The sequence below is a fragment of the Dipteris shenzhenensis genome, chromosome 6 (assembly GCF_047967505.1).
Source record: "Dipteris shenzhenensis isolate YYH24624 ecotype China chromosome 6, Dip_SZ_1.0, whole genome shotgun sequence".
Classification (NCBI taxonomy): domain Eukaryota; kingdom Viridiplantae; phylum Streptophyta; class Polypodiopsida; order Gleicheniales; family Dipteridaceae; genus Dipteris; species Dipteris shenzhenensis.
The window spans coordinates 33,048,437-33,062,463 of record NC_141601.1 but is presented as its reverse complement, the minus strand read 5'-3'; the positions used below and the strand labels follow the sequence as shown (position 1 = coordinate 33,062,463).

The 14,027-nt window shown below is 44.7% G+C and overlaps 1 pseudogene; it reads right to left on the bottom strand.

Annotated features, from left to right (window-relative positions):
• Nucleotides 1–9,257: 9,257 nt before the first annotated feature.
• Nucleotides 9,258–12,657, bottom strand: LOC147901073 (pentatricopeptide repeat-containing protein At3g09040, mitochondrial-like; annotated as a pseudogene).
• Between the last annotated feature and the right edge of the window lie 1,370 nt (nt 12,658–14,027).

Sequence of the window (14,027 nt, the reverse complement as noted above, 5' to 3'; positions counted from 1 at the left end):
AAACGCCTTGGTATTGTCACTTCGTTATGTAGAAATCAATATGCCTTTCGAGGAATAGGTTCCCTCACTTGAAAAGAATTCAAAAGTGGATTAATTAGTAGAAAAGGTAGGAGGGGAGGGGTGGAAAGGCAAGAGGAGGGTAGGAAAGGATGTCTTATGAGAAGAGCCTCCCCCCCCCCCTCTTATTTATGAGGGGGAGAATGCATAACCCTTATATTCTACATCTTATATAATATTTTCATTTAGCCTTGTGGTAGGAGACTTAGGTTTTGAGTTAAAGTCCCCCTTTGCATGAAGTTTTGAAGCTATCTCTTTGACCTTAGCTTAATTGCAGTACTTCACCGTTTCACCTCCTAAATCAATTGAATTTCTCAATTGAAAAATAAAGGGCTTTTCTTCTTAAGTTATATGCACGGAACAACTTGTTGATATTAAAGGCCTTTAAACAAGGTAAATGGAAAGTATAGATGAAGAAACTAATGGAGGAATTGGGAGAGAGCCATCAGGGGGGTTGAACTAGAGAAGATAATTTGACTAGAGTTGGGGGGAATAACTTTGTGGAACAGTAGGCTTCAATAGGTTTAGCGGAAGGGTTCTTTGCTCCACTAACTTCTTAGTAAAAGAGCTCTCTAATCCACGGTCACAATAGTGCTATGTAAAGGAGCTTGGACTAATAAATAATAGGGATCCACGTTTTATATTATTCGTTAAAAAAAAAAAAGAGAGACCTTTGAAGGAATATGATCTCATAAGGCACATGGATGGTAGAACCCTCTAGTAATACCATCGTGTCCAGCAAACACGAGGACTCTTTAACCGTTTATATATCCCTTCCCATCTTCTTTTATGCACCCCTAGTTTGGGAAAAAACCAAATGTCATTCAGTAGTATTGAGGATGTAAAAGCAAAGAGTGAAAAAGGCTAGTAGTCCTTTTTGTTTTTGTCTCTTGCTTTTTAGCTTTTGGTGATTTTCATGATTTTCATATTCATTGTTTAAGTCATGGTTCTCTCTCCATGCTATGCATTCTATGAAAATATCTTTTGCATTGACTTTCTACAAGGCTGCTCCTCCAAAAAGGCTATTGCTCTTGACTTTTGCGATGCAAGATAGCAATATGTCTTACCCATAGTCAACTTGTACTACTTCTTCGTAGCATCTACAAGCTGCATATTATGATCTTCTTTGCCACTCCTTCTAATATACATTCTTGCGAATATGGGGAACGTAAGTTTTTCACTCAAATACCTTTGGAATCTACATTCAATTGTTCTGTAATTTTAGTGTGTTCGAGTATTTGCAAGATGGGTAGCTCGTATGGTTTGTTACCTTGTGCAAGGCATTGTGTGTTGGAAAAGAGGCTTGGCCTCTACTTCAGGCTCATCTTTTGTGAGGTGGACTACACGGGTTGCCTCCTTTGCTTTTGCTCAACTACTATTATTTGCTCCATTTACACTTTGTCAAGGTTAATATTGCTTTCCTTTAAAGGTGTTTATGGCTCCTGGTCGGTGTCTTGCTTTGTTGGACATGTATTGTGTATGACTTGGGGTTGGGAGTGTCAGGTTGGAGCCTAGTGTTGAGGTTTCCATTAGAGTCTAAGCATGTGCTCCTCGGTCCTCCATACATTGGATCTAGGTCTTGGGCATCTCACCTTGTGGCTTTAAGCTTTGTGGGTTTGGGTGGCAAGTTGTAGCAACTTGTCCATGTGGGCCTATAATTCGTCCTTACTGCCAAATGCTATACAAAAGAAATTTATGCTTCGAAGGTGAACTTGCTTTGTCCCTGTTGTAGGTGCCCCTTTGAGACTAGTACCTTGTCAACTGCTTCGTGAACCTATGCTTCAAGTACCTGTGTATTGGCATTGTGAGCTCCAGATTTTATGCCTCAAGTACCTGTGTATTGGCATTGTGAGCTCCAGATTTTCCTTAGACATTTCATCGAGTACCCCCCCCCCCCCCTTGCATCATATTACTTCTTTAGAGCTGTAAAGTCAAGACCTTGGATGAGATCTTATATGTGATGTCGAGTAGAGTGCTCGGTATCCACTGGCAAAGATCAACCTCGCTTGTTCCTTTCAAGATCTAACAAATCCAAGACTGTAGAAGAGAGCCTGAGTTGAAAATATTCTAGAAGGCCAATCAAAGGGGGGTGTGTATATGATCCCAGAAGCACCTAAAGGATGGTGTCAATCCATCCTCTCCAAGGAATTTCCATGGAGGGAGGGCCTTGAGGGCCTACAACAGTTGCTCATCGATGAAAGGATCCTCTATCTGCTTGCTCATGCTCTTGAGAGATGGTATGCATCCAAAATGCCTCCCAAGCTACATGTACTTACGAGACTCCTCCTTAGACTAAAAAAATATTTGATAAATGTTTGTTTTCATCTATAGAATCTCTATTGGGTTAGAGTGCATCTATCCGCTCACATGTCTCAATCTCTACAACTATTTCCCTCTACTAATTGAGGCCATATTGTTTGGAAAACTATCTAGTCATCCTATCACCTTGTAGTACCCATCCGGTCCTGGATGACTGATAAGGATGACTGATAAGAGAACTTTGCACGCAATATGTTCATGTCCAAGACATTGAGCCAGATGCACTTGTGCCAATCTACAAGCTGCTATGAGCTTGATTCTCGCTCCTCGAGTCGCTCAATGGAAGCGAGGATCAAGCGAGGTTCTGTCTAAACAGTCGAAGGAGGTGACAACAGTAAAGCCTGAGACTTGCTACTGCTCTGAATCACATCCTCTACCCATAGGGCCCAACCTCCCTTTGGTGTGGCCTCAAGTTGCTACCAAATCTCTATGATCACATGCTATACTTCATCCTCCTAGAAAAGACATTTGGAATGTAAAACCCTTTTTAGGGGAATCCTCGATGGGCTTTTTGATGTGTAGAACAATTGGGGAGTGGTCAGTCATCATGGTACCTGCCAAAATGCTAGTGGCTCCCCCCCATGCATGACCCAATCACCCACATAGAGCCTATCTAGCCGATGCTGCCTAAAGGAGAAGCGAAGGCTATTGAGGAGTCTTGAGACCTCACGCCCTGCCAAGGATGCATGACAAAAACCTTTATGATAAATTGTTCCCACAAGTTGCTTATGGGTGCTGATATCTATGAGAAAGAGCCTCCACCCTCCTCGTCCTCTCCAACCTCTAGGTTGTTAAAGTCACTTTTAGCAATACAAGAGTCCACATCTAGGAGGCTCTTAGTCGTGGCCGCCTCCAAAAAGTGGAGTGCTCATGCCCCTGCCAAGGATGCATGCCAAAAACCTTTTTGATAAATTGTTCCCACAAGTTCCTTTTGGGTGCTGATATCTATGAGAAAAAGGCCTACTACTACAAAGGTACCTAAGTGCACTAGGCCACTAGAAATGGGGGATTTGTAGAATGCATCATCCTCCCGGGTCTAGAATTGGTGTGAGGGGGCTCTGTCCCCCAAGCTACCTCTTGCTTTACTCATGCCCTCTCTCTAAGTTTGGCATATCACCTCTGATTCTTCATGGCATTCTCACTCAGCTTCTTTTCCACTATAGTCCACTTCCCCTCAAAAAGCTCCAACGAAGGGGTCTAGGACTCCTTCTGCTGCTATTTTCTGAGAGGATGTTGAGCCCTATGCGCTTGAGGCTCCCTCTACCACCTTTGTTGAGTTTATGAAGGGGAGGGAGGGACCCATCTTGATCCTCTGGGGCAATCATGCACTAGATGGCCCATCTATCTACTGCAACTTAGCCACATGCCTAGTAACCTTGAGACCTCAAAATGCTCAAAGCTCCTTTTCTCAATTGAAAGCTCAGGTTTCCTACCCGTAAATCTAAGGTACACTTCTGTTTGCTCATCCAACATGCGAGAAATAAAATTTCATTCATGAACAACTATAAAAACACATTTTTCCAACCACTGGGTTGGTTTTAAACATTAACTTTAAATTATTAATTAAACCATAACAAGTTCCAACTACCTATTTGGTTCAACCATGGGCTGGTGGTATGCTAAGATCATAACAATTTCCAACCACCGATTTGGTTCAACCATGGACTGGTGGTATGCTAAGACCATAAATGATTAAACTATTAAAAAACACACCTGTCAACCATTGGTTTTAAACTCTTACATTCTCTTTACACTATAAAAGCATGCTATTCCAAACATAGATTTTAAACAATGGGGGGGTGTTCTTTCATACAAGAATGCTTAGCTCAACAAGTGCTTGAGTTTCTCAAAGTCACAAAAATTCTTTGCTCAATTGGTGAGCTACTCAATGGGACCTTTCAGCTCAATCCATTGCTTGACATCACAAAAACTCCCACAAGATTATTTCCATGGCCTGGTTTTGACCTGTGAAATTTGAATGCGTCCCTATAGAATCCACAAAAAAGCTTCATCATTGTGGGACTCAAACAGTTCTCATGTGGACTAAATCGAGCCAATTTCCGATCCAACTAAGGTATTGCAACATATTTCCTACTCTACAATCATGGGAAAGAAGTACCACTACTTTGGAGATAGCTCGGAATAAGAATGGAGTAAGCTAGATGTGGAATATATGGAGAGAACTACCACTACTTTGGAGATAGCTTGGAATAAGAATGGAATAAGCTAGAGGTGGAACATATCACTTGGTGGTATGATGAGGGTGGTGTAGCGGGTGTACCCAGAGGGTTGAGTAGGAGACAAGCGTGGAGTAGTATAAATTCAATGAGGGTTGTACAAACCAGCATAGAGCAATGTGAAGTCAACGAGGGTGGTGGAGACAATGAGGGTGGAGCAATGTGAAGTCGATTGGGCTGCACAGCACTTAAATAGCGAATGCCCATCAAGCCACCTTGACCTATTTTGATCAAATTTCTAGCTGACAAGAAATTGGTTGCCTACTATCATTTTGAAAGGGCACTACAAGAAATTGGATGCCTACTATCATTTTGAAAGTGAAGGGGGAAAAGGGAAAAACCACACACCCCCTTTGAAGCATGTTGCAAACTTTGAAAGTTTTAATGGTGAATCAAATGGTCATGCAATTTAGGTGGCTGTAGGAGTCGGGTGGCTAAAAAGCAGTAAAATTAAGTCTTCCCACTTTACCTAATCAAATTTTGAGGACCGCCACTTAATCCTCACCACAACATCATTTTGCCTAGATAGTGCTCTCCGCTTCATCATTTTCCCAACTATTATTATGTTATGTTAGGAGCTGTAAGCGGAGAGGAGGAGGAGCGGAGAGAGAGAGAGAGAGAGAGAGAGAGAGAGAGAGAGAAAGAGACATGGGACCTCTCTTCGGGTACAAGCGCCCAGGCTCTCTCAAAGAGGGAGGTGGTTTTTGGTCGATTCTTTATTTGCAAGGTAGCATGTCATTTTTAATCTTGCAATGCAATATGATACATATTGCTGCAATATGATACATATTGCATGCATGTAAATTAACTATGAAAAGAACTATATCATATTGCATGCTTGCATTGCAAACAATATGAATGATGCATCATCTATCGTGTTGCATGCATTGCATCTTACATTTGTAAGTGTTAAAATTTGATTGTAGCTCATGCACATTCATAGAATTGTATGTGTTGCTAGATCACGCTGCAGAGCTCTCTCGCGCTGTGTTGAGCATGCCTCCGCCAAAGGATTTGGACTACGGCTCCTAATTGCTCCGCTGGATCGTATCTACTACTCATGATGCCCAGCCCTCTCTAGGTCCCTCCTCTGGCTACCTCCAGATATCGACTGACGGCTACTTTCTACTAAACCTCCACCTCCTGCAAAAGATCGTATGGGACGCAAACCCCTTTTTGGAGTAGTCAATGATGGGATTGCCCTAAACGACTTACAATTGGAGTGTGATTTGACATTGTGGTACCTACTAGGATGCCTATGGAGACTCCCATGTGCAGCGCCCAATCCCCAACGTAGAAGCTGTGGAGACGCTCCAACAAGCCGTCATGCCTCATCTGCCCGAAGGAAAAATGAAGCTGCCAAGAAGCCTAATGCTGCAAGCGTCTCAACAAAGAAGGCTCCACCCTACTTGTTCTCTAAGAACTCTACATTGTTGAAGTCACCTTCCACCAATCTAGGAGTCAACATCTAGAAGGCGATCTCTAATGTCTGCTGCTGAAAACATACACTCTTGATTCAGAAGAAGATCCACCGCTCATCCTACCAGTGCTCTCTGCACCTCCTGTTTGAAGAAGCAGACTATGGCTATCTACGTGCACGATCGTGGAGCCAACTCATGGGGAGGGAATGGTAGAAAACAAGGCTCGCCTATTGCTTGGGTCTCCTGAGAATCAAACCTCAGTGACTTCGAAGGGGGTTTAGAAGGAGAGTAATCTATGTTTGTGCACCTATGTACCAAGGTCACGGATTGGCTCAATACTAACCTTCCGTGCCCACTGCAGCATGAAGGAACCCCAAATATCTCAGTGCACTGCCGCAATAGCCAGAAATGCAGTCTTGTAAGCACTACCTGGGATGCCAAGCAAATCATTCCTACTGCCAAACGGGCTCTTTGGAGCGAGCCAAGCTAAAAATGACTACAAACTCCATACTTGAGCCACAAATCCACCACATACAAGCCCATCCAATCATCCATCATCCGATACAGCTGATCCTCCATCATGGCATCGAACATTGTCAATGTCCACCTCTCCAAGTCTGGAGGCGAGTTGATGAAAGGATGAGCCAACCACGCTAATCCAGCCGCCTTTCCGGGGCTACAATATCAAGACTGTCAGCTCTAGAGGCATGTGATACAGGTCCGCCGGAATCTCAAGGTTGTTCCATGGCCCAAGCCTCCAGAAGTCCCTTGGCAAACGGAGCACCAAACACAATCAGGACAAACCCCCCCCAGCCCCTGAGAAGAGGCCGAAACCTGCAACAACGGAGGGGACTAAATCGAGAAAGAGGCTGGGGTCTTGCCTTTACCTGAGGATTAGGGATCAGGACTGGGTACAGAGAAAGCATGGGGAGCAGGAGGAACGGGTGAACCTGGTGTGGTGGGTGGAGGGAGAAGATGGAAGGGAGAAGGGGGGGGGAAACGGTGACCAGGGTGATAGTAGCATGGGAAGGGGGAGGGGGAGGGAGAGGAAGGGGCCCCGGGTGGGACCATTAGACGTTGGCGAAGAGGAGACTCGTTGCTGCGAGGGTGCCTGGCAAGTCTAGGCCTCCTCTTTGAAGGTGGCGGGGTGGGCTGGCGGAGCAATCGCCTCCGAGCCCTCACCTACTCTTGCACCCTACTGTTGCTGCAAGGGGAAGGCTTGGATGCTCCTACTCCGGAGGAAGCTGCTGGAGGAGTAGGGGCCACGCCCTCTGGGAAGATGGGTAGCCTGCTAGGGGGACTCTTGACTGATCCTCCTAGGAGTGAGAGGCTGCCTGGGCTCTCTTCCAACGAGTGGTAGCCTACCCGGGCTCCACACCCAGAGGGTTTGGAACTTTTGCTCTGCTGTTGATTGGTTACGTGACCCATCAGTTTGCAACGAAGGCACTGTCCTGGTAATCCAACTACCTCTAGCCTTTGTTGGAGCTTTCCCCTCTCAAGGCTATCAAGAAGAATCATCACCGGAAGAGACTCTAGATCCTCTGCTACCATCCTGAGCCACAGGATCCTATCTTTTGCCACAACTGAAGCTAAAGTCTCCGTAAGGACTCCATTACGTTACCAAAAGCCCAATTGATGAAAGGAAGGATGGCTCTATACTCCCGTGGAAGTCCAAGGAACCGAAGCTCACCAGAAAGCGAGGGACATGGTGGGTCGATTCCATGTCCTCCACCATAAAGCCATGGTGGGTCGATTCCATGTCCTCCACCATAAAGCCATGGTACCAAGGAAAGAGAGAAACTAAGGAGAATAGGATTCTACTCCGCAAGTGCTTGGGTGGTGACTGAGGAGTTTAGCTGGAGGAGGAAGACCTCTCTCCCATAGATGGTGCCTGGATGTGGTCCCCTTTAGTGCCAAGCTTTCCTGGATCCAATCTCTCACCTGCCTCCTTGTGGGTGTGAGACCGATGATTCTGCTCACTACCTCCTTGTCCTGAGGTGACTGCATTGCTTGTTTCACTTGTTGCTTCTCATCTAGAGAAAGGAGAATCTTAACAATTGTGGGATTGAGGGTGCTACCATAGAGCCCCTCTCGCCAGACAAAAGGTCACCACCAAGATTCTCTTACGCCTAGACAATGTTGCACCCCCAGAGAGGAGGAAAAGAGCCCTTAGCTAGGGACAACTCCAACCTGCAATGCTCTTCACCAAAGGGGCTGAAGAGGGGCCCGAATCCCAGCAAAAAGAGGTTGCTCAGCAAGGAAAAGAGCCAAAGGTCACTCAAAGGCGGGCTGTCAACTTTTGGAGCTCCAAAAAAGTACCACGCTGTTAAGTGTCAAGGTAGAATGCTGGCCCTAGAACCAGGTCCAAGAGGCTCCAAAGCTAGGAGCTGAACTGCCGAAGCCAGCCTTGAGTGGGCTGATGTTGCCAAGAAAAACCAAGGCTCGCCAGATGCACAATGGCCAGCCAATAGAGGCTCCAAGGGGGCTGGCTACTAGTGCAGTCAAGGTGCCAACAACCGGCTCCCTGAAAGCTGACGCATGGGCTGGAGGCTGGACCAGCGAAACCACCAGGGGGGTCATGAATCAGTGCGACCCCTGCAAAGAGGCAGCACAGGCTGCTACGCTCCAAGATGCCTAAGGGAAGGGCTGGACGGCAAGGCGCGAGGGTAGGGAGGAGGAACGAAGGGAAGGGAGTGGGCGGGACGTGCAGCAAGCAGGGAGCTGACTGTAGAACAATAACGACCTTACCAACCTTGACTACAAGTCGTCTAATGCGGAAGTCTTTATTCTATTATACTTTGCTCAACATCCATAACTGAGCACATTTTCTGACATATCACTATTCCCATCAATGGAAATGCAGTTCAATGCAGTTCGTGCTAACATAAGCCTTCCATAACTGAAGAAATAATATTTAAATGTGAGTATAAGTCTTCTAGCATAGAAGCAACCACTTTGGTCATCATATCAGTGAGCACTGACAAAAAGCCTTCAGTCATATGCCAGATTTGAGCCAGATCACGGCATTCCATCCTAGGATCATCCTCTTTCTCAAATTTTACTTTTCTTCCTAGGAACTCCATCCCAGTGCAATTTAAGGGGGAGTGTTGAGAATGTAAGTTGCACAATGTGCATAGAGGTATACATATACACAAAGAGTGGTGATATGGGCATGTTCCAAATGTAGAGTGTGTGTATGAAGAGGCCATTAGGGTTTTCAAAGTTAGGGTTGTGTATATATCTTTGTAACCTTCATCTTGTTTAATAGAGAGCTGTGCACATAATGTAGAATCCTAGTATGGAGGCATCCTCCCTCCACTCCTCTCCTCTCTGCCACACCTCCCTTAATGTCTAATCCCATGTAGCATTGTCCCTCTGGCATCTTGAAAGCCCCAAAGGCTATGGCCACTTTTGCTGCATTCTCAACATGAAGGAGCTTCTTTCTCTTCACATGAATTGGATCTCAAGACCAGATCCAAGTTTGGGATGTGGCCTTCCTCCTTCATGCGTGAACTTAAGGTTTCTAGCATTGCTAAGATATCCCAACTTCGGTTGTCACCCACCACAAATTCATGCACATACTTATTCACTTCTATCAAAGCAATTGCAGGCTTCTTTTTTGCCCCTGCCTGTTTCCTCAGTTCCTCTATTCTATATACATCATTCCACCTGCCAGCACTTGCATAGATGTTTGCCATGAGCACATATGGAGCAGCAGACTGTGGATCCATCTGGACAAGCTGCTGAAAGCACCTGAGACCTACTTGTGCTTCCATATACGTTTTGCAGGCATCGAGCAAAGTTGTCCACGTGTCTTCAGATGGAGGACACTGCATAGTCTCAAGAAATTTCACTGCCTCATAAAGATGCCCTGATCGGGCAAGGAGATCAATCATGCAAGTAAAATGATCTATTGTTGGTGAAATGCCATATTCTTCTCTCATCACCTTAAAATACTCCTGGCCCTTGCATAACAGGTTTGTACGGCTGCATGCAGTAAATAGGCATGTGAATGTAGTAGCATCCGGTTTCACACCATGTTCCTGCATGTCCTCAAAAGCTTGTAATGCCATGTCACCCTTGTGATTCTCTCCATATCCTTTTATCAATGCATTCCACAACACGACATCTTGAACTGGCAGCATGCCAAAGACTTCCCGTGCCTCGGCAAGTGAGCCATGTCTGGCATACATGTCCACCAAAGTGCTGCCAACAAAAAGGTTTCTTTCAAATCCCTTCTGTGAGATCTGAGCATGCATTTCTCGCCCTTTGCCTATGGCTCCTATGCTGCCACAAGCTTTCAACACGCAAACAAATGTGACCACACCTGGAGAAATGCCCTGAAGTTGCATTTGTTCAAAACACTTCAGTGCTTCTTGACCTGAATCATGCTCCGCATATCCTGCTATCAGTGCAGTCCATGACACAATATTTTTGATTTGCATCCTGTCAAAGACTTCCTGTGCCTCTGCAAGTAAGCCATACTTGGCATAAATGTCAACCAAAGCACTGCCAACAAAAAGGTCACGTTCAAACCCTTTTTGTGTGATTTCAGTATGTATTTCTAGGCCCTTGCCTATGGCTCCTATGCTGGCACAAGCTTTCAAGACACAAACAAAGATCACAGCGTCTGCAGGTACACCCTCCAGTTGCATCTGTACAAAACTTTTCAGTGCTTCCTGATAAGGTCCACGTTCAGCGTACCCTGCAATTAATGCAGCCCATGTCACTACGTTTCGAACTGGCAGCTTGTCAAAGACTTCCTGTGCCTCTGCAACTGAGCCGCATTTGGCATACATGCCTACCAAACTGCTGCTGACAAAAAGATCTGCAAATACTTTTTGAGCGATCTCAGCATGTATTTCTCGCCCCTTGCCCAACGCTCCTATGCTACCACAAGCTTTCAAAATCCAAACAAATGTGAAAGCATCGGGAATGGCACCCTTTGGTTGCATCTGCTCAAAACAACTTAATGCTTCATGAACAGGTCCATGTTCAGCATACCCTGCAATGAGAGCATTCCAAGATACGACATCTTGAACTGGCAGTTTGTGAAAGACCTCCTGTGCATCTACAAGAAAGCCACATTTGGCATACATATAAACCAATGTGTTACCAACACAAGCCTCTCGTTCAAATCCGCTTTTTGAGATGTCAACATGTACTTCTCGGCCCTTACCTATGGCTCCTATGCTGCCACAAGCTTTCAAAACAGAAACAAACGTGAAAGCATCTGGGGTGATGCCATTCAATTGCATCTGTTCAAAGCGTTTCAGTGCTTCATGACCAGGCCCATGCTGAGCATATCCTGCAATCATTGCATTCCAGGACACAAAATCTTGAGCTGGAAGTTTATCAAAGGTCTCCTGTGCCTCTGAAAGTGAGCCACATTTAGCATACATGTCAACCAATGTATTGCCTATAAAATAACACGTTTCAATTCCATTTTTAGTGATGCCTGCATGTACTTCTCGACCCTTACATATGGCTCCTATGCTGCCACAAGCTTTCAAGACGCAAACAGACGTAATAGCATTTGGACAGACACCCTCTTGTTGCATCTGGTCAAAACATATTAGAGCTTTTTGACCAGGTCCATACTCAGCGTATCCTGCGACTAGAGCATTCCAGGATACTACGTCTCGAATTAGCAAGTTGTCAAACACGTCCTGTGCCTCAGAAAGTGAGCCACATTTGGCATACATGTCAACCAAAGTGTTGTCAACAAAAAGGTCTCTTTCAAAAATCTTCCGTACAATTTTTGCATGTATTTCTCGGCCCTTGTCTATGGCTCCTATGTTGCCACAAGCTTTCAAGATGCAAACAAGTGTGACAGCATCTGGAGAGATGCCATCCAGCTGCATCTGTTCAAAACAGTTCAGAGCTTCGTGACCAGGTCCATACTCAGCATAGCCTGCAAGTAGTGCAGCCCACGATACAACATCTTGAGATGGCAGCTTGTCAAAGATGTTCCGTGCCTCTTCAAGCGAGCCACATTTGGCATACATGTCGACCAAAGTGCTACTGACAAAGAGATCTTTTCCAAATCCCTTTTGTACTATCTCAGTATGAACCTCTCGGCCACTTTTTATATCTTTCAGCCTAGCACAAGCTTTTAGTAGGGCCATGAGCGTATACCTGCTAGGATGTACACTATCCTGCTGCATTTGCTGGTATAATTTGAGAGCATGCTGGGTTTGCCCACAGTGGATGTACCCTATTATTAGAGAGGTCCATGAATGTTCATTTTGATGTACCAACATGTCGAAAACCATCTGAGCATCTGTTACACTTCCACATTCCACAAACATTTGCACAATGTAATTCCCAACAGCTCCATGAGCCTCCAGCCCATTCCTGCAAAAATGTGCATGCACTCGCTTTGCATACGTTAAACTTTTCCTTGTCTTACACTTCTGCAAGATGCTAATTGAGTATTCTAGGGGCACCTCAACCATCCGGTCCAAAACACTGAGCGTTTCTGTGAGGCTCAGCATCTCCCAATCACTGTCCTCTAGCTGTTGCGGTGCATCTGCTGGTACTCCAGGCAGAGTGCTGACTTTGCACATGTGGCCGGACAGTACTAGCTCTTTCGCCAAGTAAGCATCCCGATAGCTTTGCATGCCTACGAGATACTTTGTCCCCGCTGATATCCTGGATCCCCACCTTCTGAGCCTCCTTAATCTCACGCTGTCTCTGAACCTTCTTTGACTCATGCATGTCTCTAACCCAACTTGTGTTCTTCCACTCCTTAAAATTCTAGTTTAAGACTTTTCTCTACGGCATTTGCTGTGTAAAATAGTTTACTTTTTATTAAAGCCTATGATTTGGCTCCTTAGGAACGCAGTGAGTTACCATTACTGCTGTATGTAACAATCTAGGCAGCAGGTCTATCGAACAGTAACCAAGATGACAAAATTAACAGTCTAAAAGAAGGACCAGTCTAAACATCCTGCGGCGCTTAGGCAGGGACATCTTGATCATCATCATCACTTTCTTCTCCTCCCAGTGTTTTGGAAAAACGAAAAGCTTAGCCAGCAGGTTTCCTGTGAATGGCAATCAAACCGGCAAAATTTGAAATTCCAATCGAAATTTACTTTCCTATTGACAATCCAACTACCCAATTTGAAAATTTAACCTGTGCCTCTCTCACGAGTCCACAAGCAACATATGCATGTGGATGTCAATGCCATAACAAGACACATGGGTGCATGTGAGCACTGCCCTTGAAGACCCTCTGAATGGAACACTTAAGCAACCACCGAGTCAAATAGAGAGAGACAAAAAAAGGTAAGTTGTCATTAGAGCTTACCGCTTTGCACGGGAAATCTCTCCCGTTGCTATAGCCCGAGGCATGGCTAACAAAACCATTGCTTGGGTGTAACATGATTAGCATCTTGGTGGGTTTTCCCCCTTCAAGGGTGACTTTCTTCCCATCCATGTTGCTAGAGTATTGCGAAACATCTCTATACAATATGGACAATTCTCTATTGCAAAAAGATATCTAAGGTTTATGTGTGTGTGTGTGTGCGCGCACGCGTGCGTGCATGCATGTATGTATGTATGTATAAAACCCTACTTAGTAACCCTATTAAGTTTTTTACAACCAATCTTTGAATGCCACTCTAGTTTACAAAATGCAATTTACATTCTCAACAAAATACGAATCAAGAAAATTGAAAATCGATTTTTTGTTCATCTTTTATGTTCAACATGTGATAATCTCTTATGTACAAAACTGAACTCCTTGTATATATAATTTGTTTAAGTTTATAATGTATAGCAACATAAATTCACCTCAGGCATGCAATCAAGTTATTGTTCATATGAGGAATATTTTTGAAGTATAAAAAATGCCCTCATTGAAAAGGAAGAGAAAGAAACAAAACCTACATAATAAAATTTATTTCTTGGTGTCTCTTATTGCATTAATTATCATACCCCTTCCTATTTCAAGACCTTTCAAGTTCACTCAATCTATGCCATGGATCTA